Raw genomic sequence first — 23,742 nt, 5'->3', positions numbered from 1 at the left:
CTCATAAGATTAATCCTACAGTAACTAAAGAGTTCAACAAATAGAAGAAAAAATAGTGTTCCTCAACAGTAAATACAAGGGCTGTAAACAATCATTTGAATCTCAAAATGTTAGCTTCACTCCTATACATTACATTTTTTGTACTCTATTAGTTACCATTGGAATTTCTTAATGGTTCATCTTCTTATGCTCACAAGGTTGTTACATGAAGTTGGACTAGAAAACAGATCAGAAACAGATGCAGAGAAATTACAGGATATTAGATTCCCACTCAGTGCAAGGGAAAATAGACCAAATAGAGCTCACAAAAACTGCACAGAAATGGTAATAGCAGTTTTGTTAATAACTGCCAAAACTTTCAGGCAATAAAGATGTCCTTTAGTAAGTGAATGAATAAATAAATTGTGATATATCCAAACAATAGACTATTAGTCCATGCCCAATATAAATGAGCTAACAAACCATAAAAAGACATGGAGAACTTTAAATGTGTATTACTAAATTGTGCCCAATCTGAAAATGTTCTATACTATATCATTCCAAGTATATGTATAGAATTCTGGAACAGCAAAGCTATAAGACAGTTAAAAGATCAGTGACTGTTAGCATTTGGGTGAGGGAGAATGCATAGGTGAAATATATAAGTGGAACACACAGGATTTTGAGGGCAGTGAAATTGTACTGCATGAGGCTATATTGGTAGTTGTATGTCAATATATATTTGTCAAAACCTAAAAGAGAGACCAAGAGTGAAGCTGAATGTAAACTACGGACTCTGGCTGGCAATGATGTGCTAGTATTTGTTGGTTGTGTGACCAAATGTCTCATTCTGGTGTAGATGGCAATAGTGTGGAAGCTAGATATTAGAGGGAGTATAGGGGAAATATCTTTATTTTCCACTCACTTTTTTCTGTGGGCTAAAACCTGACAAATAAAATAAAACCTATTGGGTTTTTTTTAAAGATAACAAAAATATGTTGAACTTCTTTGTCATCATGACTGGTTTGTCAAAAAAAAAAAAAGTCTGAGAGAATTACTATCAAGAATACTACCAAAGAAAGCTTTTAATTACAAAGATTGTATTCCTAACCTCTACATCTCCTCCCATCTCTTTAGTTTCTGTCATTTATTCATTCAACAAGTATTCCTTGAATACTTTGCATAGCTATTTTCTTAGCCTAAGGTATGTATAACCCCTATAATATGTGATGCTAGATCAGCTGGTACTCAAAGCCAAAGTGTAAAAATGCCGCGTCTTCCAAGAGCCTTGATTTTATTTTTAAAATTAAAACAAAGAACATAAAACAAATTTTAAAAGTAAAGTGGCAGAAAAAATATCCTGCTCACATGAAGTGCTCCTAAATTTTCTGTATACCTTACCAAGGCCCAAGGATTACAAATTCACACTGGTCTTATAGTCTTCCAGTGGAAAAATTGGAATAATACAGACTTACTGTGTACCAAGAATTGTATGCTCTGCAGGGAGGAAACACAGAGTAATAAAACCCAGCTGCACCTGCAGAGAGCTGGCCTTTAAGAGGCATGACAGGCCTACTTCCTCATAGCATTAAAATACTGTTCTCTAATAGAAGGAAAATGTAAGTAATATCCTATTCTAATACAGTCACGGGTTTCATTCCTAGCTATGGAAATAGTTGTTATGCAGCAGTATCATGCTAATCTTGAGAATTTGATTTCATAGACATCTTAACTAGGCAGCAGTACTCTTGGTCTGCTTTCTAGTGGGCACTGTGTGATTGATTTATCTGATATCTCTTGGGGAAGATGATTTAAATAAATAATATTTTATCCGTGGAAACCCCATTCTTAAAAAAATTTTATTGATAAAAACTGTATGTATTTATGGGCTACAGTGTGACATTTTAACACATGTACACAATGTGTACTGATCAAAGCAGGGTAATCAACACTTTCCCTTCTTTGACATTATTTTGTGGTTGGAGACTTGAAGTTTGTTTCCTCTTTTTGTTCATAAAATACATTCAAGATTACTGTGAACCACCCAACTATGCTGCACAACACTAGCAACTTATTCCCTCAATATAACTCTGATCTGGTAGCTGCTCTCCAAACTCCCTATATCTCCCACTGCCCACCCTTCTTAGCCTCTAATAATCACTACTCTGTATGCAGACTGAGATTTTTAGCTTCTACAAATAAAGGCTGATTTATGGTACTATCTTCTTGTGTCTGACTTGATTCACTTAACATGATGTCCTTTGCTTCCATCCATCCTGTCTGCTGCAAATAACAGGATTTTACTATTTCTGTGGCTTAAGGATTAACAGCTAGAAAATATTTTCTCCCATTCTATTAGAAGTCTCTTTCGTGTTGATTGTTTCTTTTTCTGCACCAGAGTTTCTGTGTTTGATATAATTCTTTGTGGTATTTTGGGCACAAACTTGGATTCTGATTGATTTTATTTTTTTTCTCCTCTTGGAAGTATGTTTATATTATATACAGAGAGAGAGGAACAACTTCTTTCCTTTGTTAAAAAAGAAGCTTAGGGCTGGCACTGTGGCATAGCGAGTAAAGCTGCCACCTTCATTCCAGCATTCCATGTTGGCACCAGTTCAAGTCCTGGCTGCTCCAGTTCCAATCCAACTATCTGTGATGGCCAGAAAACAGTAGAAGACAGGCTGTGTCCTTAATCCTAATCCTAACCCTAACCCTAACCCTAACCCTAACCCTAACCTTGGGCCCCTGCACTTGTATGGGAGACCCGGAAGAAGCTTCTGGCTCCTGGATTCAAATTGGCTCAACTCCAGCCATTGCAGCCATTTGGGAATTAAACCAGAAGAAGAAAGACCTCTCTCTCTGTGTGTATGTCTACCTCACTCTGTAACTCTGTCTTTCAAATAAATAAATAAAATCTTTAAAAATAAAATAAATAAGCAACTTGATATATTTTGTTCATTGAGGTGAACAGAAAATCCAAGGAAAAAAACAGAAGCAAGATGAGTATATCCATCAGATAAATATTAAACACATAAAAATAATTAAGGGGCCAGCACTGTGGTTTAGTGGGTAAAGCCACCTCCTGTGGTGCTTGCATGCCAAATGGGTGCTGGTTCAAGTCCCAGCTGCTCCACTTTCAGCCCACTTCCAATTAGCTCCTTGTTAATGCTCCTGGGAAAGCAGTTGAAGAAGGCCCTTGTGCTTGGGCCCCAGCAACTATGTGGAAGACCCAGAGGAAACTCCTGGCTCCCAGCTTCAGGTCGGCCCAGCTCCAGCCATTGTGGCCAGCTGGGGAATGAACCAGTGGATGGAAGATTCTCTCGCTTGCTCTCTCTCTCTCCCTCTGGATCTGCCTTTCAAGTAAATAAACACATCTTAAAAAATAGTAACTGAAGACATCTTGAAATCCACGCAAAGTCATAAAAATTAAAACATTCCTATTGTGACAGTCACATTATCAATCAAGTGAAACTAGTCTTATAGCTATATATTCTGTGTGTCAGTCTACTTCATTCAAGCATAAAGACAAACTCATTGACAAACTACAAAAATCAACATCATTTATGTGTCTTCACACCTCCTGTTCTAGGTACATATTGCCTAAACATCCTCATCCAATCAACAGAATACTTGTCCTCCCTTCCTAGCCTCAACTCACTAAACTACACTAAGAAATGTTTTGCAAATGATAGTAAAAATGAGAAAAGGAAAGTAGCATCCATACAGAGCCTTGGGTTGCAGTTGACTCAAGAAGTCCCAGACTCCATACTCATTTATTCTTCTATTTATTCATTCAACATCTATTGTGTGCCTACTATGCTCCAAGTACTAGGCTGTGTGGATCCTTCTCTAGTCAGCTCTATGACACTCCATGCATTCTTCCTGAACACTGCTTCTCATACTACCCTTCAGACGTCACACTACTCTATTTGCAAAGCCAATGGTTTCAGTTTTGGTGCCTGGCTTACCACTCAAAAGTTGGGAAGATGGATTGGGGGAAAAGGTATTCTAGCCCAAGACTGGGGTTTTAGTGCATCAGGAGCCCTTTTCCAAGAAGACTCTCATTCACACCAACAGATATAAGCACCCTTACTGCTCAATCCACTTACAAAACTCCAAAAGCAATCTTCTAATGAAAGCAAATCTGGCACATCAAAAAGTGAGCTTCAAAATTTCAAGATTCTATAGGAAGTTGAGGGCACATGACCTGGAGAAAGCATTTAGCACCCCTTGTGAATATTTGAAGTTTATGTTTTAATTTTTTTTAAGTTATAGGGGAGATGTATTTGTTTTCTCTCTGGACTTCAGAAGCAGTTTCTCTGTTTCTACGAAAGTTGGGTCAGGAGTCCTGCCTGAAGAATTACAGCCAGATGATTGAAAACACTTCTATTATAAGACCTTTCTTCTACCAATGGTGCATAACTATGACTGGGTTTTTGTTTGGGGGTTGTTCTTGTTTTGTTCTGGTGGGAACGTTTCAGTTAGGAAAAGTAATGATAGAAGAAAGATTTGTCTAGATCATATAAAGATTGGCCAGACAATAGGAAAACAGATATCAGAATCCCAAACAAATTTAAGATTAACTGTAGGGAGAAGGGGCTTCTCATGGAGACAGGCCTCCCTATGCAGAGGATGTTGAGAATGTTGTTGAGGTGCTACCTCTTTTACTGAGGAATCAGTGTGAGTTTTGTCCTGAAGATTCAGACACAGATAAGAACAAGACCATAACCCTGCAGCCTGTGTCCTGCAAGTGTCTTTGCCCCTTTATGTGTTTGGAGATCTCAGTAACTCCCTAGTAGGAGGCAAAATTTTCATATTACACAACAGTGGTAACAACAGCAGACAAACAACAGACAGTCATTTATTTGGATTTCTAGGTGTCAGGAGTAGCCCTTTGGTTCTCAGAGGACTGGCAAAGATTTTAATTCAATCAACCAATATTTATTCAGCATCTTCTGTATGCCTGGAACATTATTTCAAGCTATCTAGCAATGAACAAAATCCGTTCACTTCATAAAACTTGTATTATTATAAAGGAGAAAATGAGGAAGGAGAGATCCAAGATGGCTGAATAGGAAAAAGACATGCTAATTTTTGTCACAGGAAGGTACCAGAAGAACAGAGGAGGGACTGTATTCCCAGGGGACACAGGGAGAGAAGTTCTCAGTAGAAAGCCTACAAATAAGAGACTCTGGAGCAACAAAGACTGTATATAAGCATGCAATATCTTGCACAATGCTACCAGCACCTTCCACACTGGCAGGCTGTCGGAACACCATCTTCCCAAAGTGAGGTAGAGGAGCCTGAAGCAACCTGCATGCCACCGGTGATCTTGTCTGAGAGAGAATCCTGTGGTTCCCATTAACTGTGCTTTGGCCTGGAGAGCTGGTGGGGGCAGTGTATTACTTGGATCCGTGACGAGAGAGAGCGCATCACTTTCCTCCACTTCCCAACAAAAGCATGCAGCACAGGTGGAGAGAAGGGCCATATTCCCAGAATAAGGCAAATGGAGGCTGCTGTGGCCCATACACCAGATGGATTTTGTCTGAAAGAGAACTCCATGGTTCTCACTGACTTTGACCTGCAGAGTTGGTGTGGGGCAGGGAGGTCCACTTAGCTCCATGGGGATGGGCACATTGCTTCCTTCCCCTTCCTCCACTAAAGTGCCAAACTCAGCTTGTTGAGGCAGAGCACCAACAGACTTTGAGCAGGCAGGTGGCTGGCTCCTGGGAAGGGCAGCTTGCTCCACTGACAGGGTGCTTTGCAAGACAGAGTGGATCCTCTGACCACTTTGACCATGAAAATCTTGTGACTCCAAGTTATACAAAGACCAGAAAACTGAGTACGGCATGGGGTGTCGCTACACCTTTGGGCTGTCACCTGGTCTGAATCCAGAAGCTCAGAACTGGGTGCTGGAGAGGGATATTATAGTGAGATCCATGCTCACACTGCTGAGCCCATTGATGCTTCGTATGGTTTGTTTGCTTGAGTGGGTTGGGGCATGCAGGCACAGCAAACTCACCCTTGACAACTGGCTCACCTTGGCCCAGAGAAGAGCTTAGGCTCTTAATATGTTAGCCAGTGCAATCACCCCCTTTCCCCTACTGATGATAGAGGCGATCTACCAAAATCACCTTGGGTGTCACTCTGAGCTCATTCCACACACAAACACTATACAGAGCTTACTGGCCCTAAACAGCAATAACTCTGGATATCTGCTGAAGGTTCAGGCACTCTACTGAGCCAGAGAGGCATATTTCCAAATACAAATGCTTAGAGGGGATACCAACAACTGTTTCCCCAGATGCATAAATATAAACAGAAATATAAGAAACATGAAAAAGGAAAACAATGTAACACCAAAATGAACACAATAATACTTGAATATTAGATTGTCAAAATGAGGAGGTTAATAAAATGCCTGAAAAATAATTCAAAAGAATGATTAGAGGATGGCTCAAAAACAGAGAAGCAATTAACTTGAATTAAGAAATCTATACATGACATGGATGACACATTCTGCTGGGAGATAGAAATATTAAAGAAAAATCAAACAGAAATATTAGACATGAAGAATTCAACATGTCAAATAAAAAAATACAGTTGAATGTCTTAATGACAGACTCGCTGAGGCATCAGAAGAATATCCAAGCCTGGAAACATTTCTTTAGATACAGTCAGACCAAAAAAAAAGAACAAAGAATTTAGAAAAATCAAAAGCAGTGTTCAGGATCTTTGGAATACCACCAAATGATCAAATATAAATGTCTTAGGAGTTCCTGAAGGAATGGAAAAACAAAATGGATTAAAAAGATTATTCATGGAAAATGGAAAATTTCCCTAATTTGGAGAAAGATACAGACATCTAAGTACAGGAAGTAGATAGAACCCCATTTAGACATGACCAGAAAAGTTCTTCATCACAACACATTCTTGTCAAATTTTGAAAAGTAATATATTGAAGAAAATATCCTAAAATATCCAAGAGAGAAATACCAGATTACCTCTAGGATCTCCAATTAGATTGACAGAAGATTTCTCATCAGAAACCCTACAGGTTGGGGCCAGCTCTGTGGCACAGTAGGTTAATCCTCTGCCTGCGGCGTCAGCATCCCATATGGGTCCCGGTTCTAGTCCCAGCTGATCCACTTCCAATCCAGCTCTCTGCTATGGCCTGGGAAAGCAGTGAAAGATGGCTCAAGTCCTTGGGTCCCTGCCCCAACATGGGAGACCAGGAGGAAGCACCTGGCTCCTGGCTTTGGATTGGTGTACCTCCAGCCATTGAGGATATCTGGAGAGTGAACCAGCGGATAGAAGACCTTTCTCTCTTGTCTCTCCCTCTCACTGTCTGTAACTCTACCTCTCAAATAAACACAATCTTAAAAAAAAAAAAATAAAGAAACCCAATAGGCCAGGATAAAATGGAAATGTATAGTCTAAGTCCACAAAGAAAAAATCTTTTTTTCATTTAGAAAAATCTTTCTTTTTTTAACATTTATTTTATTTATTTGAAAGACAGAGTTACAGAGAGATAGGTTTTCCATCCGCTGGTTCACTCCCCCAGATGGCCGCAACAGGTGGAGCTGTGCTAATCCGAAGCCAGTAGCCAGGAGCTTCTTCTGGGTCTCCCACATAGGTGCAGGGGCCCAAGGACTTGGGCCATCTTCCACTGCTTTCACAGGCCATAGCAGAGAGCTGGCTCAGAAGAGGAGCATCTGGGACTAGAATCAGCACCCATATGGGATGCTGGTGCTTCAGGCCAGGACTTTAACCCGCTATGCCACAGCGCTGGCCCTAAATAAAAATCTTTAAACCCAGAATTCTGTACCAGCAAAGCTCTCATTTACAAATTGAGGTGAAATAAAACCCTTCCAAGCCAAACAAAAGTTCAAAGAATTTGTTGCCACCAGACCAGCTTTAAAAATGATAATTAAATTTGTACTACCTAAAGAAACATAGAAAATCAGCATCATGAAATAATGCGGAGAAAGCCTCCTATTTATAGTCTATAGATCCAAAACAAACAAAAGGAATATTTACAGAAAAATGGCAGAAACAAGTCATTATTCATCAATAATAACCTTGAATGTAAATGGAATAATTCTCCAATTAACAGATACTGAATCGCTGAATGAATTAAAAAACAAGGCCCATCTATATGCTACCTACAAGAAACACACCTTAAGAACAAATGTACGGCCGGCGCCGAAGCTTACTAGGCTAATCCTCCACCTGCAGCGCTGGCAACCCAGGTTCTAGTCCCGGTCAGGGCACTGGATTCTGTCCCGGTTGCCCCTCTTCCAGTCCAGCTCTCTGCTGTGGCCCAGGAAGGCAGTGGAGGATGGCCCAAGTGCTTGTGCCCTGCACACGCATGGGAGACCAGGAGAAGCACCTGGCTCCTGGCTTCGGATCAGCGCGGTGCGCCAGCCGCAGCGGTCATTGGGAGGTGAACCAATGGCAAAGGAAGACCTTTCTCTCTGTCTCTCTCTCCCTGTCCACTCTGCCTGTCAAAAAAATAAATAAAAAAATTTTAAAAAGAAAAAATGTATACAAACTGAAAGGGAAGGATGGAAAAATATATTCTATGCAAATAAAAATAAAAAATGAGAAGAAGTAGCAAACTTAATTACAGATAAAATATATTTTAAGACCAAAACTAATAGGGCTGGTGCTGTGGCATAACGGGTAAAGCCACTGCCTGTAGTGCCAGCATCCCATATGGGTGCTGGTTCAAGTCCCAGCTGCTCCTCTTCCAATATAGCTCTCTGCTATGACTTGGTAAAGCAGTAAAAGATGGCCCAAGTCCTTGGGTCCAGGCACCCACATGGGAAACCCAGAAGAAGCTCCTGGCTCCTGGCTTTGGATTGGCACAGCTCTAGCAATTGCGGCCATCTGAGGAATGAATCAGAGTATAGAAGACCTCTCTCTCTCTCTCTCTCTCTCTCTCTCTTCTTCTCTTCTCTCTCTCCCTCTCTCTTCCCCTCTCCTTTTTCCTTTCCCTCTCCCTCTCCCTCTTCCTCTCCTTCTCTCTGTGTGTAACTCTGACTTTAAAATAAATCTTACACAAAAGACCAAAACTAATTTAAAAAAAGGACAAAGAAGGTCACTATGTAATTATTAAGGGTTTAATTCAATAAGATGATGTGACTATAGTAAGTGTATAATTACTCAATGCTAGGACACCCAGCTATTTTTTTTTATTTAATAAATATAAATTTCCAAAGTACAACTTTTGGATTATAGTGGCTTTTTCCCCCCATAACCACCCTCCCACCCTCAAGCATCCCATCTCCCACTCCCTCTCTCATCCCATTCTTCATCACTATTCATTTTCAATTATCTTTATATACAGATGATCAACTTAGTATATACTAAGTAAAGATTTCAACAGACTGCACCCTTTTAACCAGATCTGAATGCCTTAAGGGCTGATTCTGAGGCCAGAGTGCTGTTTAGGGCATTTGCCATTTTATGAGTCTGCTGTGTATCCTGCTTCCCCTGTAGGATCATTCTCAACCTTTTAATTCTATCCTTCATTATTTGCAGACACTGGTCTTATATGTGTAATCTCTTTGACATTTAACCTATCTTTTTGATCAATTATGTACTTAAACTGATCACTTTAACAAGTAAGATGGCATTGGTACAGGGCACCTTGATGGGATTGTATTGGAATCCCCTGGCACATTTCTAACTCTACCATTGGAGATAAGTACAAGTGTGCATGTGCTGAACTGTACATCTCTTCCCTCTCTTATTCCCACTCTTATATTTAACAGGGATCACTTTTCAGTTAATTTTAAATGCCTAAGAATAATTGTGTATTAATTAAAGAGTTCAACCAATGGTATTAAGTAGAACAAAAAAAATTACTAAAAGGAATAAAATAATAAGTTGTCCCTCGACAGGACAAGGTCTGATCAAGTCATTGCTTCTCATAGTGACCATTTCAATTCAACAGGTTTCCTTTTAGGTGCTCAGTTAGTTGTCACCAATCAGGGAGAACATATTTGTCTCATTGTAGTAATTGTAGCATTTAGTAATTATACATTTACTTAGTCACATCATCTTGTTGAATTAAACCCTAATCATTACATAGTGACCTTCTTTGTCTTTTTTTATTAGTTTTGGTCTTTTGTTTAAGATTTATTTACTTATTTTAAAGTCATAGTTACACACAGAGAGAAGGAAGGAAGAGGGAGAGGGAGAGGGAAAGAAAAGGGAGAGGGGAAGAGAGAGGGAGAGAGAGAAGGGAAGAAGAGAGAGAGAGAGAGAGAGATTTGTCCCTTTGGGACTGGCTTATTTCACTCAGCATGATGTTTTCCAAATTCCTCCGTTTTGTTGCAAATGAACGGATTTCACTGTTTTTTACTGCTGTATAGTAATTCCATAGAGTACATATACCATAATTTCTTTATCCAGTCTTCTATTGATGGGCATTTAGGTTGATTCCAGGTCTTAGCTATTGTGAATTAAGCTGCAATAAACATTTTTTTTTATTTACTAATTTAATTTCCTTTGGGTAATTCCAAGGAGTGGGATGGCTGGGACATGTGGTAGGGCTATATTCAGGTTTCTGAGGAATCTCCAGACTGACTTCCATAGTGGCTTTACCAGTTTGCATTCCCACCAACAGTGGGTTAGTGTCCCTTTTACCCCACATCCTTGCCAGCATCTGTTGTTAGTTGATTTCTGTATGTGATCCATTCTAACCAAGGTGAGGTGAAACCTCATTGTGGTTTTGATTTGCATTTCCCTGATTGCTAGAAATCCTGAGCACTTTTTTTGTGTCTGTTGGCCATTTAGATTTCCTCTTTTGAAAAATGTCTGCTGAGGTCCTTGGCCCATCTCTCAAGTGGGTTGTTTGTTTTGTTGCTGTGGAGTTTCTTGATCATTTTATAGATTGTAGTTGTTAATCCTTTATCAGTTGTGTAGTTTGCAAATCATTTCTCCCATTCTGTTGGTTACCTCTTCACTTTCCTTACTGTTTCTTTTGCTGTAAAGAAACTTCTCAATTTGAGGTGATCCCAATTGTTCATTTTAGGTTTGACTACCCGTGCCTCTAAGGTCTTCTCCAGGAATTCTTTCCCCGTTCCAATGTCTTGGAGGGTTTCCCCTATGCTCTCAATAAATTTGATGGTGTCGTGGCATAGATTTAGATCTTTAATCTAAATTGAGTGGATTTTTGTATATGGGTGTAAGATAGGGGTCTTGTTTCATACTTTGACATGTGGACAATCTAGTTTTCCAGCACCATTTGAGGCTGTCCCTGTTCCAGGGGTTGGTTTTAGCTCCTTTGTTGAATATGAGTTGGTTATAGTTGTTTGGATTGATTTCCGGTATTTCTATTCTGTTCCATTGGTCTATTCTTCCTTTTTTGTACCAGTATCAGGCTGTTTTGATTATAACTGCCCTGTAGTATGTCTTGAAGGCTGGAATTGTGATACTTCCGGCTTTCTTTTTATTGTAAAGGATTGTTTTAGCTATTCATGGTCTCCTGTTTCTCCATATGAATTTCAGCATCATTTTTTCTAGGTCTGTGAAGAATGCCTTTGGTATTTTGATTGGTATTATACTGAACCTGTAAATTGCTTTCAGGAGAATGGACATTTTAATAATATTGATTCTTCCAATCCATGAACATGCAGATTTTTCCATTTTTTTGTGTTTTCTCCCATTTCTTTTTTTAATGTTTTATAATTTTCATCATCGAGATCTTTGACATCCTTAGTTAAATTTAGCCCAAGGTACTTGATTGTTTTTGTGGCTACTGTGAATGAGATTGATCTTAGAAGTTCTTCCTCCGCCATGGCATTGTCTGTGTATACAAAGGCTGTTGATTTCTGAGTGTTGACTTTGTATCCTGCTACTTTACCAAACTCTTCTATGAGTTCCAATAGTCTCTTAGAGGAATTTTTTGGATACCCTATATATAGGATCATTTCATCTGCAAATAGGGATAGTTTGACTTCCTCCTTTCCCATTTGTATCCCTTTAATTTATTTTTCTTGCCTGATGGCTCTGGCTAAAACTTCTAGGACTATATTGAATAGCAACGGTGAGAGTGGGCATCCCTGTCTGGTGCCAGTTTTCAATGGAAATGCCTCCAACTTTTCCCCATTCAATATAATGTTGGCCATGAGTTTATCATAAATTGCCTTAGTTGTGTTGAGGAATGTTCCTTCTAACCCCAATTTGCTTAGAGTTTTCATCATGAAAGGGACACCCAGCTATTTAAAATAGATGTTAATTAATCTAAAGGGAAATATATGCTCCAAAACAATAATAATAATGTGAAATTTCAACACCTCACTTTCATAAGTGGACAAATCAACTAGACAAAAAAATCAACAAAGAAAAAGAGGTAATCTACATTATTAGCCAAATGGATCTATTGATATCTACAGAACATTTCATTCCACAGCTTCATATTACACATTCTTTTCATCACTGCCTAGAATATTTTTAGGATATAACACATGCTAGTTCATAAAACAAGTCTTAAAAAATTCAAAGAATTCAAATTATACAATATATCTTTCTTGAACACAATGGAGGAAAGCTGGAAATTAACATCAAAAGAAACTCTAGGGGCTGGCATTGTGATGTAATGGGCTAAGCTTCTGCCTGCAGCACTGGAATCCCATGTGTGTGCTGGTTTGAGGCCTGGCTGTTCCCTCTACCAGTCTAGCTCTCTGCTATGACATGGGAAAGCAGTAGAAAATGGCCCACGTGCTTGGGCACTGCACCTGAGTGAAAGACCCAGAAGTTCCTAGCTCCTGGCTTCGGATCAGTTCAGCTCCAGCTACTGCAGCCATTTGGGGAGTGAACCAGCAGATGGAAGACCTTTCTATCAGTCTATCCCTCTCACTCTCTGTAACTCTACCTTCAAATAAATAAATAAAATCTCAATAAAAAAGAAACTCTAGAAAATACACGAACACAGAGACTGGACAACATGCCCCTAAATGAACAGTGGATCATAGAAGAAATCAAAAGGGAAACCAAAAAGTTCCTTGAAACAAATGAAGATAACACACCAAAACTTACGGGATACAACAAAAACAGTATTAAGGAGAAAGTTTATTGCAATTACTGCCTACATCAATAAATTGGAAAAGCATCAAATAAATGATCTAACTATGCCTCTCAAGGACCTAGAAAAATAAGAACACACCAAAACCAAAATTAGTAGGAGGAAAGAAATAATAAAAATTAGAGATGAAATAAGCAAAATTTGAAATAACAAAATTATATAAAATATCAGTAAAACAAAGAGGTGGTTTTTTGAAAAATAAGCAAAATTGGTAAACCATTGGCCCAGCTAACGAAAAAACTGGAAAAGACCCAAATTATTGAAATCAAAGGTTAATAAAGAGATGTTCCAACTGATGCCACAGAAATAAAAAAGAATCACCAGGAATCATTAAAAAGAGCTACTTGCCAACAAACTGGAAAATCTAGAAGAAAGGGATAGATTTCTGGACACGCAAAATCTACCAAAATTGAGTCATAAAGACATTTAAAACCTAAATAAACCAATAACCAAAATAATGATTGAATGAGTAATAAAGATCGTCCTAACATGAAAAAGACAAGGGCCAGATGGCTGCACTGATGAGTTCTACCTAATCTCAATTCTTCTTAAACTATTCACAACAATTGAAATGGGGGAGAAATCCTCCAAAATTCCTTCTTTGAGGCCGGCGTCACCTTGACTCCAAAATGAGTCAAAGATATAACAAAAAGAACTATAAACCAATATCCCTGATGAACATACATGCAAAAATCCTCAACAAAATACTAGCTAATCAAATCTAATAACACATCAAAAAGATTTTTTAAAAAAAAAAGAAAGGTAGAAAGGAAGGGGGATTGAGGGAGAGAGAGGAAGGGTGGGAAGCATGATTATTTTCTTAGAATTGTAGCTATGAAATAAGTGAAATTTATTCTCTTTACATAAATAAAAATCACAAAAAATTATCCACACCAAGTAGGATTTATCCGAAACAGAATGACTGTTCAACATATGCAAATCAATAAACATGATAAATCACATTATCAAATTCAATAATAAAAATATGATAATCTTAATAGATGCAGAGAAAGCATTTGATAAAATAAATTTCATCCTACCATTCTCTAGTTTCCAGTTCTCAGAAAGCCTATGCAATTGGTAGAAGGCTTAATCTGAGTTTCTGAGAAAATGGCTCTTGTTCAATAGCATTCTAAACTTTTAATTACCATTCAGTGGCACTGCCTTAGAACACCAATATTAATTTCTGATCTTGTAGGGTTGTCTGTCTGCACATCTCCATTTCCAAGGTTCTTACAAGTAGCAGTGAACATATTGGAAATTGCATGAGCCTTAGAGCCATATCTGCTGAGGCCCTGAAGAATTGGGTGTCCTTGAACATGTTATTTAGTTCTGAGTTTAGTCATATGCAAAATATGGAAAACACCTGTCATACCTGAAGATAAAATAAGATAATGTACAGAAAGTCCCTACTAGAGTGTCTGGCACATAGCAAGTGCTTTGGAAATATAGCTATTGTTGTCATTATTAGTGTATCATTTCCTCAACAACCTACTAACTTATATGGGGGATGCTGTGGTAGTCCCAGAGGTATGATATATGTCCAAAAATACCCATAGATGACCCATATAAATTTTAATGAGACCCAATAGTGCAAAATACAGCAAATTCCTCTAAAATTGATTTAGAGATTTGCCCTATTAGTTTAATATTGTATTAGTCAATACATTCTAGAGATAATCAATAGAAACAAATAAAGATACATGTAATTAGATGATATAGATGTAGATATAGATATATGAGAGAGGATTTATTAGGGGAATTGGTTGACACAGCATAGAGGCTGAAAGATCCCATAATATACTGTCTGCAAACCAGTAAGCCAGAGAATTCATTAGAATAACTCAGTCCAAGTCAGAAGATCCAGAAGCAAAGAAACAGGTGGTATAACTCCGATCAAGCCCAAAGCCTTGGGAGACCTAGGAGACCACTTGTGCAAGTTTCAGAGTCCAAAGGGCAAAGAATTTAGAGTTTTAATGTCCAAGGAAAGGAGCAGAAAGATATCCTGTTTCAGATGAGAAAGAATATGCTTTTTGTCCATATTTTTTATTTCACTAAGACTCCCAGTCAATTTTGTGTACTATCCACACTGAGGTTGATCTTCCTCCCACTCAATTCCCTGACTTACACGCCAATCTCTCTGGAAATGCATACCTAAAAGCAAAACTTCATATGGGCAAAACTCAGTCAATTCAAAGTAATCATCTCATCCGGGTTTACCTGAAAGTATCAAAAGCAGGTACCCACAAAAAAATTCCTCAATGATCAGCCAATATTCAGAGTATGAAATGGACAGACAGCTACTAACACAGTAAAGGTCATCTGGTGTATGGTAACTTGGTGTTTTAAGTCGTGTCTTACTACACAAGTCAGTGTGTATAACTGGAAAGAGCAAAAAATGTTAGACTCATTAAATCTGCTCGGCTCGTCTTCCCTAACCTGGTAGTAAAGAATTGAGTACACGTGGCTCACTGAGTGTTTAGGCTTTGTCTCAGGGAAAAGCAGAACTTCATTCATTCCTAGATTTTTCACTTCTGTGGATAGTACTTCAGATTTCTGGTGCATTTTCGTCTGTGTTTCTATAAGGGCATGAACATTGGTTAGGCTATGATTTGGGCAGTATGCACATTTTCTTGCAAAAACACAGCATTGCTGTGATCGCTTTACCTCCATGTCGCTGGGGGGCCTCATGTGGTGATTCTTCCTGCCTTCCTGGAAACTGTGAACATTCTCTTTAAACCTTTAGGAGGATCTAATCCACCTGCACTTTTACCACTTCCTTAATTCTTTTCTCCTCTCCTCTACTTTGTCCTAGAAAAAACTATGAGCATACTTCAAAAAGTTTAAGGAAAATGGAATTAAAACATGTGTTTATTTTGCAGCAAATTTTTGAAATCAATGCATACTTTTCATAATAAACATTTTCCATGAATTTTCCAAAGGCCCTATGTATGCTTTAAAAATTTTTTGCACCAAAGTAAACCTATCTTTGAATTCCATTTTCCAAAAACTTTTTGAAGTACCATTTCCCCCCTTGTTTTTGATATGTGTTTCACAATGGAACTAACTCTCTGTGTTTCCTAAAAACCAGATAAGTGTGCTTTGCTGTTAGGGTAATAACGGAACATTGGTGGAAGCAGCTTAGATTTGGCTTACCCTCCTCCTCTTTTTGCTCATCTGTAAAACAGGGATAATTACAGTACCTAACTCAGAGTCATGAGGATTAACAAGTAAAGCACTTGAAAGAGTTCCTGGCACATGAGAAATGCTCAAGAAAGTTTGAGTCTGTACATGTTTTTTGTTCAGTTTATTAATAAGTGTGTCCACTTACATGAAAACTAAGAAAACATGTGAAAGAAATACTTTCTTTATCAACAACAGAAAAATATTTATAGCATCAAAATTGAATCCACTTTCCACAATAAAACTTTACAGAGCTTCCAGGACTTCTACTGAAGCTTACTGATTCATATACAGGTACTTTCTGTTACAAAAATTGTTTAAGGAAGCATACAGTGACATGTATTAGCTACAAAAAATTACTAAAAATAAGTTTAAATAAATAAGAATGGAAATATGAAATTAAACCCAGGTAAAATTTTTAAAGTATATAATTTTTTTTTTAATTTTTTGACAGCCAGAGTGGACAGTGAGAGAGAGAGAGACAGAGAGAAAGGTCTTCCTTTGCCGTTGGTTCACCCTCCAATGGCCACCGCGGCCGGCGCGCTGATCCGATGGCAGGAGCCAGGTACTTATCCTGGTCTCCCATGCGGTGCAGGGCCCAAGCACTTGGGCCATCCTCCACTGCCTTCCTGGGCCACAGCAGAGAGCTGGCCTGGAAGAGGGGCAACCGGGACAGAACCCGGTGCCCCAACCGGGACTAGAACCCGGTGAGCCGGCGCCGCAGGCAGAGGATTAGCCTAGTGAGCCACGGCGCCGGCCTAAAGTATATAATTAAGATGTATACATGTGCTAGCTGAGCTATAAAAGAAAGGTTAAAGGTCCTCAAAAAGAAACAAAATCCTGCTTTGATTTGCACTCCTGCTGGCAAGGATGACATAAAGAAAATTAATTGATATTAATGCTAGGCTTATTATAATCTCAATGCATACTTGTGATGCAGCTAAGCATGTAGCTGCTCGCCTCCCACAAGCCCTTGTACAGAGACATATCAAGAGATGAGACAAGAGTAAAGAAATAAAGAAATCAACTCCAATTCTTTCTCCTTACCCCAATAATATTCTATGAAACAATTCTTTAGACCAACTTACCTGTGGAATCTCATGGAGTAAGGCAGCTTCAAAAAGTAATGAGTGTGTCTTCATACACCTTACGTACTCCATATCATTTAGGAACAGATAATTGTTAACAGAAGTCACTCTACAACATAAAAATATTAAGTAATTGAACAATGTATGTGTGTTATCACACAAGCAATATGCCTATAGTGACCTAAATTAACAAGGTCTAACAAGGTCATAAACAAGACTAGTGTCTGCTAATAATAACTGATAGAATTAAAAAAGAGAGAACGATCCAATATGGGAAGCAGGATACATGAGAATTTCTCAGGCATGGAAAGTCAAGACACTGTGGCAAAAAAAAAAAAAAAAAAAAAAAAAAAACACCTAAAGGAAAGTTCTCTGTGAGTGAGATCCCAGCAGAAAAAATGGGCCATCAAAAAGGAGGTACCTTTCTCTGAAGGGAGGATAAAACTTCCACTTTGACTAGGGCCTTGTCTAAATAAAATCATAGTTGGTGAACTCAAGAGGCTTCCATAGCCTTGGCAGATTTTTGACAAGAGCCTCAGGTGATTACTAACATCATAAATAAGAGTGTCAATTGTTAAATCAACAACTGGAGTCACTGTGCACCTACTCCCCATGTAGGATCTCTGTCCTTAATGTGTTTACTTTGCGAATTAATGGTAAAACTAGTACTCAAACAATACTTTATATTTTGTGTGGGTGCAAACTATTGAAATCTTTACTTAGTATATACTAAGTTGATCTTCTGTATATAAAGATAATTAAAAATGAATCTTGATGAAGAATGGGATGAGAGAGGGAGTGGGAGATGGGATGCTTGAGGGTGGGAGGGTGGTTATGGGGGGAAAAGCCACTATAATCCAAAAGTGGTACTTTGGAAATTTATATTTATTAATAAAAGTTTAAAAAAAAAGAAAGAGATTTGCCAGTCCCAAAATGACAAATACCATATGTTTTCCCTGATCTGTGGTGACTAATAGAGTATCTAAAAAAGTAATGTATAGGAGTGAAATTGACAATTTTTTCAAGATTTATTCCATTCAGTTTGAAAGATAGAGTTACAGAGAGAGGTAGAGACAAAGAAAGAGGCAGATCCTCCATCCACTGGTTCACTCCCCAAATGGCACAATGGCCAGAGCTGAGCCGATCCAAAGCCAGGAGCCTGAAGCTTCTTCTGAGTCTCCCACATGGGTGCAGGGGCCCAAGGACCTTGGACATACCTTACTGCTTTCCCAGACACATTAGCATAAGCTAGATTGGAAGTGGAACAGCTCGGATTGAACATGTGCCCATATGGGATGCCAGTGTCGCAGGATGGGGTTTTAATCCACTGTGCCACAGTACTGGCCCAAAAATTGACAGTTTGAGGTTCAATGATTGTTCACAGTTCTTGTCTAGACTGTTGAGGAACAGTGTTTTCTTCTCCATATTATTCATTGAACTTTTAGTGTATAGTTAATCTTATGAGTATAGAGTAAAAATTGTGAAAATACATCTTATAAAACCTAAGAGTAAGAACAGGAGAGGGAGGATGAAGAAGGGTTAAAGCATGGGCCAGAGGGAGGGTAGGGTGGGAAGCAGCACTATGCTCCTGAACCTGTGTATATGAAATACATGAAATTTGTATACCTTAAATAAAATTTTAAAAAAAAAGAAGGGCCAGCACTGTGGCATAGCAGGTAAAGCCACCATTTGCAGTGCCAGCATCCTATATAGGTACCAGCTTGAGTTCTGGCTGCTCCACTCTGATCCAGCTCTCTGTTATGGCCTGGGAAAGCAGTAGAAGGTAGCCCAAGTCCCTGGGCTCCTGCACCTACATGAGAGACCCAAAAGAATCTCTTGGTTCCTGGCTTCGGATTGGTCCAGCTCTAAGCATTGTGCCATTTGGAGAGTGAACTAGTGGATAGAAGCCCTCTCTCTCTCTCTCTCTCTCTCTCTCTCTGCCTCTGCCTCTCTGTAACTCTGTTTTTCAAATAAATAAATCTTTTAAAAATAAAAGTAATAAAAGAGATTTGCAATTAAGCACTTTCATAGTCATAGCAGTTATTCTCTCATTCCAACCATTCATCCAGCCTTACTATATTTCCTTCCTCCACCTCCTGAACAAAGTACAGGGAGGAACACAAACAGAACTAATCATCCGTACTATTTCCCCTGAAAGGATACTACTCTGATTTTCTTTCTTCCTGAGTGGAAGCTGCATTCTCAGAATCAAAGTCTTGCAGCTTGAATCAATTTTGATTCCTCCCGCTGTCTTTTTTTCTCCCTCATCTTTTCACAAATCCAATTAATTGCCAAGCCCTGGGCCTTCTTTCCTAGTTATGAATGAATCTCTTATTTCATATCTTATTTCCCAGTTACGCATGAAGGTTATTTTCTCTCATAACCCTTTACCTGGAATACCATAATGCCCATCTGAACCTGGCTTCTATTCCACCTTCTATATAACTCTTCTTGTGCATTGCAACCACAGTGATCTATAAGCCTAGCTTTTTCAAGGAGCAGGTGATTTTCTTTCCATCTTATATCAGAAAGTGAGCAGCCACTCACTAACACACAAATTAAAAGCCTTGATTTGCACAGCATGACCCCAAGAGAACTACAAATAGTGCATATCTCTTAAAACTCCACTCTGGATCTTCCCTACTTCAGTGTTTGTCATGTCCATACATCTCTTGGGATAACCTTATGAAACCCCAGAAAGGAGCCAACTCAAGATGAGTAATGGTGAAATGACAAGAACAAAATGTCTCTGGATGAAAATAAAAGACTGTGTTCCAAACACAGCAAGCCGGAAACAGGAATCACTAGAACAGAAAAAATTCAGTCTTGAAGCAGCACATCTGCCAGTTACCTAAAAATTTCCTCAGGTTGCTACTGAATTTACTAGTGACTGTGCCCTGAGTAGACGCCAGTGTCTAACATATACCATCTCCTCTGACAAGGTTACCTTCTGAGATGCACTGTTTAGACATCCCTTTCCTAAGCTTCTGTTTTGCTGAATGGGTAGACCATCTACCCATTAAGGGTGCATCAGTCAATTCACAATCCTTTTTTTCAGCTCTTGGGATGTAGTTGTGGTGTATACTGCTAGCATCCAAATAAATATCCATTTTTCTCTACTTTTTTATTAACAGAATCTACATTTCAAAGGTACACTAATACTTTCAGATAAAACTGCTATTTCTTATCTTTTCTTATACATAGCAATAGCCACATGATGACACAGTTCTGGTTAACAAAAGCAGGCGTCTGGGGCTAGCATTGTGACTAAGCAAGTAAAGATGCCACCTACAATGCCAGAATCCCATATGGGCACTGGTTGGAGTCCCAGCTCTCTACTTCTGATCCAGCTCCCTGATAGTAGTCTGGGAAAAGCAGCAGAAGATAGCTCAAGGGCTTGAGCCTCTGCCACCCATGTGAGAGACCTGGAAGAAGCTCCTGCCTTTGGCCTGGCTCCACCCTGGCTACTGCAGTCACTTGGTGAGTGAAGCAGTGGATGGAAGAACCCTCTCTCTGTAACTCTGATTTTCAAGTATATAAATGAATAGGACTTCTGAGTTATTGAATAGGACTTCTGAGAAGGTCCTTAAAAGAATCACCTGGCCCTGACCCTTTTGCTCTTTCTACTTGTCTCATTATTTCTGCCTGGAATATGGATACAAGAACTGGAAATATAGCTAGAGATGTCATCTTGTAAACACAATAGGCAAGAAAATCCTAAAGACCTCAGCCCTAACCACTTTAACCACTTCAAGCTGTTGGACCAACAGCAACCATCTACCTATGGGCTTCTTGTTATCTGAGAAAAGAAATCACTGTTTGGTTAATCAACATATTTGTGTACACTATTAAATGTGCCCAATTTTTAAAAGAACTTATATAGTACCTTAAATGGGAAATCGTAGAAATAACAAATAGACTGCTCTATGCTGTTTCCTTCGTTTGTATACATTATGTGTGTGTGTGTGTGTGTGTGTGTGTGTGTGATATGCAGACATATCACATGGGTATAACATGTGAACTCTCAGATAATGTTATGGACTCAGTTTGTATTGCAACAAATTAATATCTTGGAAACTTAACTCCCAATGTGATGATGCTAAGAAATGGGGCATTAGGGAAATACTTGGAGTTAGATGAGGTCATGAGGGTGAGACCCTCATGATAGAATTAGTGTCCTCATTAAGAGAAACACCAGCACACACTCTCTCTTCATACACATTCATATACAAAGAAGAAGTCATGTGATGGCCAGTGCCGAGGCTCACTTGGCTAATCATCCACCTGCAGCGCCAGCACCCCGGGTTCTAGTCCCAGTTGGGGCGCCAGGTTCTGTCCCAGTTGCTCCTCTCCCAGTCCAGCTCTCTGCTGTGGCCCAGGAAGGCAGTGGAGGATGGCCCAAGTCCTTGGGCCCTGCACCCCATGGGAGACCAGGAGGAAACACCTGGCTCCTGGCTTCGGATCGGCACAGAGCGTCGGCCATGGTGGCCATTTGGGGAGTGAACCAATGGAAAAAGGAAGACCTTTCTCTCTGTCTCTCTCTTGCACACTGTCTAACTCTGCCTGTCAAAAAAAAAAAAAAAAGTCATGTGAGGATACAGCAGGATGGCAGTCTCTTAGAAACCATGTCAAGTCTCTGAATGAATCCTACCTGCCTGCCCCTTGATCTCAGACATCCTCGTCTCTATAACATTGAGAAATAAATTTCTGTTGCTCAAGTCATCTAATCTCTGGTGTTCTGCTATGGTAGTCCAGTGTGACTAAGTTTTCTGCATACCAACAAGGATCATTACTATTTCTGTGGACCCATTTCTACATATCAAACAACAGCAGCCTCAGCATTATTAATTTATCCTTCTATTTTTATACCAATACATGCATATTAACAGAATAAACACTGTGACAAGACATAGTGAATTTCAGAATGTTTCTGTTAATTATATACAACAATTCCATTATAGCTCATCTCCTCATTGGATACAGGTTCCAGAGGGATGCAGTTCTTTTTTTCTCTGATTGAATATCCTGAGACAGCCCACAGATGCCTCTTTTGCCTTTTAATTTTTAAAAGAGTGAAGTGAGGTTATTTAAAATAAAAAATGCATAGTATGTCCTATAAATGAAGAGGAAGGAATATACCAGTGAACCTCATGTCTTAATTTTCCTTTGGTCATACAAACTATTTTAGATTTTTTACTTATTTTCTATATGAATTGTCAACTTATAATCCACTAGATGCATTTAATAACTGCTACTCCTTTAATAACTTCTTAAGATACTGTATCTTTCCCAAATTCTAAAAATTTAATATGATAGTAACCTATATCCTATCTTAAAATTATTGTCAAAACTCAGATTTGGCAAACCTTTAGGTAACAACCTAAGATCTCAAGGCCAAAAAGGGGATTTGGAGGTTTTTTAAAGAATGATCGGACCAGTGCCGCAGCTCAATAGGCTAATCCTCCACCTGCGGCGCCGGCACACTGGGTTCTATTCCCAGTCGGGGCACCGGATTCTGTCCCGGTTGCCCCTCTTCCAGTCCAGCTCTCTGCTGTGGCCTGGGAAGGCAGTGGAGGATGGTCCAAGTGCTTCAGCCCTGCACCTGCATGGGAGACCAGGAGAAGCACCTGGCTCCTGGCTTCAGATCAGCATGGTGCGCCGGCCACAGCGGCCATTGGAGGGTGAACCAACGGCAAAGGAAGACCTTTTTCTCTGTCTCTCTCTCTCACTGTCCACTCTGCCTGTCCAAAAAAAAAAAAGAGTGATCGATGATTAGTTTCTATATGCAAACTTAAGAGTTTACAAAGTTCTTTCACATGTTGTAATATTTAACTCTTGTTATATCCTATAAAGTAGAGATTATCATAGTTTACACATATGCATAAGTAGAAGCTTTATTTAAGAGATAAATTAGATAATTGTCCACCTTAATAATCATAAAATCAATGCAAATTAAAATAATAGTAAAACATTTTTCCAAAATTTAGCCAATAAAAATAGTAAAAGCAATGCTGTTGAAGAGTAAGTGAAAGAGTATTTTTCGTGTAATGTGAATCAAAGTATAAGTTGGTCTCACGCTTGGGAAAAAAATTCTACATACCAAGAACCTCAACGTGTTCATGACTTTAACCTACAACCTCACTTCTAAAACTCTTTCCTAAAAGAAATAAGAACAACAACAACAAAAGGACAATTTAAATGTCTTATTATGAAGATGTAGGTGAATAAGTCATGATATCCTGTACAGCTGATAAAACGACATCACTGAAATGTGTATTAATAACATAGAAAATGCTTAATAATAATTCTTTTAAAGTGATAAATAAAAGTATGCATGTTTATATATATGCATATATATGTATTAATAATTAATATATCCGCAATCATTAACTGTGT

Source organism: Oryctolagus cuniculus, chromosome 4 (genome assembly GCF_051225735.1).
Source record: "Oryctolagus cuniculus isolate XC-2025 breed Fujian yellow rabbit chromosome 4, ASM5122573v1, whole genome shotgun sequence".
Lineage (NCBI taxonomy): Eukaryota > Metazoa > Chordata > Mammalia > Lagomorpha > Leporidae > Oryctolagus > Oryctolagus cuniculus.
The sequence above is the reverse complement of the archived record's forward strand: the minus strand, read 5'-3'. Positions refer to the sequence as shown.